This window comes from Equus quagga, chromosome 5 (assembly GCF_021613505.1).
Source record: "Equus quagga isolate Etosha38 chromosome 5, UCLA_HA_Equagga_1.0, whole genome shotgun sequence".
NCBI classification, from domain to species: Eukaryota; Metazoa; Chordata; class Mammalia; order Perissodactyla; family Equidae; genus Equus; species Equus quagga.
Window position 1 is genome coordinate 52,349,338 of NC_060271.1, and position 6,969 is coordinate 52,356,306.

Below are 6,969 nucleotides of genomic sequence, written 5' to 3' on the forward strand. Positions count from 1 at the left end.
TGAAACTAAGAGGTGGTTCTTTGAAAAGACAAACAAAATTGATAACCTTGAACTACACTCACTAGGAGAAACAGAGAGGACTCAGATAAACAAAATCAGAAACAAAAGAGGAGATGTTACAATTGATACCACAGAAATACAAAGGATCACGAGAAACTGCTATGAACGATTATACACTAACAAATTGGACAACCTAGAAGAAGCGGATAAATTTCTAGAAGCATACAACCTACCAAGACTGAATCATGATGAAATAGAATATCTGAACAAACCTATTACTAGGAAGGAGATTGAATCAATAATCAAAAATTTCCAAAAAAACAAAAGTCCAGGACCAGACAGCTTCACCGGTAAATTCTACCAAACATCCAAATATGAATTCATACCAATCCTTCTCAAACTCTTTTAAAAAAAGAAGAGGAGGGAACACACTCAAATTCAATTTATAAGGTCAGCATTACCTTAATACCAAAACCAGACAAGGATGGCACAGAAAAAAAAAAATTATAGGCCAATATCCCTCATGAACATAGATGCAAAAGTCCTCAACAAAATATTAGCAAACCAAATTCAACAATACATTAAAAGGATCATATACCATGATCAACAGGGATCTGTTCCAGGGATGCAAGGATGGTTCAACATCAGCAAATCAGTCAATGTGATACACCACATTAACAAAATGGTAGATAACAATTATACGATCATCTCTCAATAGATGCAGAAAAAGCATTTGACAAAATTCGACATCCATTTATGATAAAAACTTTCAACAAAGTGGGTATAGACGGAACGTACCCCAACATAATAAAGGCCATATATGCCAATCACATCATTCTAAATCTATTTTGCTACAGGCAAAATTGAATCCAGAGTGTGACTTAAGGATTAGTCATTCCCCCATTTTATCATTGAACTCATAAATGTCTTAGCATGTAAATCTCTATAAGGTATTATACAACATGTGTACAATATCCACTAAGAAAGTTGCTTACTTGATATCTGTCCTTTATGTTAGATAGTTTTGGGAGACATGAGACAAGTTCCATATGTAATCAATGATTTTATAGACTAGGTATGTATAAATTCCCCTTGAATGGGCCAACTTACCCTGGCAGGTCTTATCCCATTATGTTAGTCTTGTATTAAAATGAAGAAAAGACATCTCTAAGGAAATCCATGCTCATTTTTCTCTTAAGTGCAGACATGAGGACTCTTCACAATAGCGCCACTGCTGATGGCCCGAGTCATGAGGGTCGAGGGGGCGCGCCCCAGGCTTCAAGCTCCAGGGACACAGAGAAGCAGTTGAGTCTATGCCTACAGTTCACAGCTACCAAAGTGATAATTTGGCACCATCTAGACAGGCATGTGTTGTTAGGCCCAGGGCTGAGAAATACGGATCTGAGAAGAATGGACCTGAAGTCACGCGATGAGAGACACGTGCAGAGCAGAGGAAGGCTCATAGAAAACACGCACAGGTCTCATTTACTGCACAGCAATGCATTAATTTTGGTATATTATTTAAAAATTCTTAAAAATGAGAATAACTGGCTTTTTTTGTTTGCATCAGTTTCAAAGTTCTAAAAAATAGTCTTGAATGAGCAGTGCTTAGTACCTAAGTAGTGAGAATGATATTAACATTTATTTCCTCAATAAGGATTGATTTAAAAAATAAATTTATTAGGCAGGAATAAGAGCAAATAGTGTCTACTTACCAAGGCACATAGAGAATTCTCTTATTCATCCGTGCATTCATTCATTGGGGGTTAAGTGTTGGGCACTGCACGTGGAGCAGGGAGCATGTGGCGGAGGATAAAATGGATCCCATTCTTGTCCTCTTGGAGCAAATGGGGGGATTACATTCAACCAATTGACATATAAACAAACACAATTACCCACTGTGAGCAAGAGAGCGACGGGGTTTCCAGGGAATGTGAGCTGCCCGGTGTGAGAGTTAGAACCTAGGGCTTGGAGCTGAAAGCCGAAGAGGAGGCAAAACGCCCCCAATTCCCCTACACACACACACACACACACACACTCACAACACACACACACACTCACACAATATACAATCAAGCACACACACACATGTACACACACTCACACACCAGGACCTTTTGGAAGTGCTGAGCTTGTCGTGAGACACGTGACCCTCGTCTCCCTGTGGAGATGGGCTTCCAGAGACTCTCAGGTACAGCTGGGCATGTGCCCTTGCAGCGTAGCCTGGTACCTTGCTGTCCACGCCGGGTATCTACAGGCCTACGGAGCCTGAGGGCCCAGCAGCTGCTGTGGGAGCCCAGCACAGGGAGCGCGTCTCAGGACAGCTTCGTGTGTGTCCTCTGGAGTTGTCATGTGACTGGGAAGACAATGTGGGCAACCACATCACACAACTCGAGGTAGCACTAACCATGTGGTCCCATGGCCAACCTGCGCTAGGGTTGGAGGAGGTGGAAGAGGACCTAGAAGTTTCCACAGCTCCATGTGAAGGAACATGGAGGTTACAGATGGATAGGAGTGCTGGGGCTGCCAGCTGAGCCAAGAGAGGGGGCGGCCCACCCAGAGCAGCGTTTAGGTGGGGGACCCCTGGCCAAGCTGCCCTGTGAGGGGTTCCCACTGGTGGACAGCACCAAAGAAGCTGCGAACCGCTCCCGAGGGAAACCTCCTGCGCCAGTGGTCTCTGACGTCCACTTTGTTCGTCTGTGTTCCTCTGGAAGTTGCAAAGGATGCAATTTCCAGAATTTGTAAACACTGGCTTTTACAATAAACTGTTACATGCCTCTCTTAAACGTATCTGATGGAATTTAAATGCACTGTGATTTTATATCTGCTTTAATTCATTACAAAAGCACATGGACAGGCTCTTAATTAACATGCAGAAATTTAATGCCTCTCTTTTATCCTCAAGATTCGTTTCCACTTTCCTCACGGAATTTTATCATCGTGTCATATATTTTATGCTTGAAAGTCTTTTACTGGTGTCTCTATCGTGCTTCTCTGCAAAAACAATGTATGTAAATTGAATTTGTTTGATTTCATCTCAGTGTTGAGAAGTTCCTTCTGGATTTTGTTGTCACGGTGTTTGTTAGTACACAGATGTCTCCATCAGTAAAAATATATTATATATTTCATGAACATTTTATTTTAAGTGGAAGCAGTAATATTTTATTAGATATGCGTCTAAGTGAGGTGTTTGCATCCCCAGGACGTGGGGAAAGGCACGTGGCTGCAGTGTCTGAGGCTGCAGAGGAAGCCCAGGCCAGGGCCGGCGGTGTGCTGGGCTTCGGTGGGCCCCAGCAAGGGGTTTAGCTTTGCTCCTTGCACAGTGGGAAGTCTGGAGATCAGAGGCAGGAGAGCGACGTGACCAGAGGCCGGGAGGCAAGGGTGGGTCATCAGGTGGGTTAGAGGTGAGAATGAGGAGAGGAGAGGTCAGGAGGATGCCCAGCTTCCAGCATGATTAAATACTTGGGTCACAGATCAAATTGTTTATGTGTGTGGCCTTCGAATGACTTAAAATGAGCTGGAAATATTAATGTTGTTCCAGTCATACCATGATAGTAATAGTCAAGTTCTACTTTAATGGAATCCAGCAAATACATTCTATCAGGCAATACGTGTTTAATTTTTCCAGTTTTTATAGAGTTAATTTAGCAGTAACACACTCATTTATCTTCTAAAACTCCACCGCACTGCATCTGGTGCTGGCCTCGAGTTAAGGCTGATTAGAAAGAGATGTGAGTGACCACACAGGTCCAAAGCCTACTGTTACTGCTGTGCCCAGCGTTTCTGCAGAAAAAATCAAACCTTTTTCCACAGACGAAAACAGATTAAGTGTTATGTGACTTCATCCAGATTCCGTGTAAGTCATTCGGTAAGGCAGTTAAAATACATTTTATCAAAATACGTCATGAAATATTTACCCCAATTACACAGTTATGTTTTTGAGGTCATCATGGAATATATGAAGGTGAGGGTTTTCTCATTAAATAAAAACTCAGTATAGTACGTGGTTTCAAAATAGAAGAAAGAGCTTTCGACACAAGGTAATATTTTCCTGCCCTACTCTTTCCAAAAGAAGTTTTAAGACCTTTACAGATTTTTGGTACAATTATTTTTCAATTCCTAATGTATGTAAAAAATATTAATAAAACAAATACATACTGGGGTTGTAATATGCAGCATGGTGACTATAGTTAATAATATCGTATTATATATTCGAAAGTTGCTAAGAGATTAGATCTTCAAAGTTCTCACCACAAGAAAAAAACACTTTGTAACTATGTGTGGTGATCAATGTTAACTAGGCTTACTGTGGTGATCATTTTGCAATATATACAAATATCGAATTGCTAATGTTGTACAACTGAAACTAATGTGACGTTATATGTCAATTGTCTCAATAAAAATTTTTTAAATATTAAAATGCACCCATATCCCTATTAAATGTAATTTTTTGACTTAAAAAATTAAAATAATTTTTCTCATTCTACTTTTGAAATTGTCTTCCAGCGATTCAGCAATCACGGTACCTGCTAGGGGTTTTTTTGCAAAGTGAGAAATCTACAAAGTGTTTTCAAGTGTATTAAAATTCTCATGCATATTGAATTTAATAATGAATGAAGTTGACACAATATGTTCTGTAGACACTTAATGAATTATGTATGAACATTAATTTGGCTGCTTTCTTCTTGGTCTCTGTTTCCCTTCGGGTGAGAGCATAGCTTAGGGCCCGATGGTGGAGTCAGGCGCCGGACTCAAATCCCCATTCCTGCTCTCTGTGGTCGCGACTTTGGGCCCTTCACACACCCTCTCCACACCTCCATTTCGTAATTTGTAAAGTGGGGGTCCCTTAATCCCTCATCTGAGATTTTGAAATCCAAAGAGTTTCACAATAGAGTTTTCAGGCAAAACCTGCCGCAACTGAGCGTGAGGCCGTTTCCTCTCCGCGTTTATCCTGGGGATGTGAAGGTCACTTGTTTTGTCCCCATATGTGACGTTTGATTGAGGTGCTGCCCCAGACTTTGCCAAGGGTTTGGGGTAATATATCATCTATGCACCCTATTTCTGTTCTAAAATCAGGAAAATTCTGAATTCTGAAACATAGCTCGCCCTCAAGAGTCTCCGGTGAGGGTGGGAGGCCTGTAACTCCCTCGCAGGGTTGGTGAAGGACAGAGTCACTGAGCACTGGGAGAGCGCTCAGACCGTGCCTCATGCCGTGCCTGGCACACGACAGGCGCTTGCAGGTGGTCCACACGGCTGTGTCTGTTAGCGCCCCCTCCAGGTCTCAGAGTTCGTTTAGGTTCCTAAAAGCCCCGCTCTCCTTCTCTCCCAGCCCCACTCCCCACTTCAGCTCTTCTGGTTTTGGTTATTCATGTGGCCGCCAACACACCACTAAACCCCGGGCTTTGACCAAGATTTCTTTATTTACCAACTTTAGACTTAGCTGTTGATGACTAGCTATAATCGATGAGCATTTCTCCTTCTTACACCACACCTGTCTCCTTGCCCTTCTCCCCCAGGAGGATTCTGTCTCTACTTTTCCTCTGTTGCTATATTTTCTTGTTCCGTCCACCACAGATGCTATCTCCTGTCTCCCACTTTGCAAGATGTGAAATTGGTGCTATTTCCCCTTCAGCTCTTCTCCAGTTTTTTTTTTTTCTTTTAAGGATTGGCACCTGGGCTAACAACTGTTGCCAATCTTTTTTTTTTTCCTCTACTTTATCTCCCCAACTCCCCCCACCGTGCCCCCCCCCCCCCCCCCACCGTACACAGTTGTATATCTTAGTTGCAGGTCCTTCTAGTTGTGGGATGTGGGACACTGCCTCAACGTGGCCTGACGAGCGGTGCCATGTCCACACCCAGGATCCGAACCCTGGGCCACCGCAGCGGAGCGTGCAAACTTAACCACTCGGCCATGGAGCTGGCCCCTCTTCTCCAGTTTTTACCTCCCTCAAAGGTGGGATCTTTAAAGCTAAATGTGGGCTGTGTATGACTAGCTGATGCTTTATCTCTCAACAAAGCCATATCTGTTTAATTTTAACTACCTGTGTCAGAATGAGGCCAAGACACCAGTATGTGTGTGAGGTGAGGAAGAACTGAGAAACTGCCACCATGGGTAATCCCAGTGGCAGTGACAAATCCAGGAGGTGTGTTTTACTTAAGAGTGAAGCTACTAAAGAGAAAGAAGCACGTGGTTTTTGAAGTGGAAGTGACCATGCTCATCTTGGCAGATGAGAAAACTGAAGTTCAAAGTAATAAATTGATTTGGCCCAAATCGTGTAACCAAAAATCTTTGTAAGAGCTGACCTGGGGCAGGATGCCGAGTCTCCTAAAGGCCAACTGTAATAAACCCCAGTCCCATCCTTTCACTCCCTCTAGTAAGAAAAATGCTTGTTTAGCTGGTAAGCGTATAGTGCATAGTGTGATGCATTTTCTCATGCAGCTGTCCTTCAAAACATAACCACAGTAGGACCACATATTATGACCTTTCCACCCTGGCACAAGCCGTCCTCATTGCCTTGCAGGGGCTTAGTACCATAGCTCCCTAAGTGGTCTCCTTGCTCCGTAAGGTAGATTTTCAGGGCAGTCGTTCTCTGAATTGTGCATCAGAGCATGTCCCTGCTCTGCACAGAGTCCTGCAATGACTCCTCTTTACTGGGAGTACCAAGCCAGAGACCTTTCTGTGCCCTACAAGACTCTACTCATCTGGTCTCCCAGTTCCACTTGACTTCATTTCCGACGACTCTCATCCTTGCTCACCAGACCCCACCTGCACTGATGGCCTTGCTTTCCCAGAACTTCCCAGGCTCGCACTAGCACTTACGAGGGCAAGTGCAGCAGACACCATGGTTGGCCTGTCCGTCCCCTCGGGCCTTGTAGTGGGAGCCTTTGACAGCCAACTTCAACTCCTGCATCTCTCAGCCTAAGGATTTTTTCTGAACTCCAGAGCCCCAGCAAGTGGAAAGGCACCCC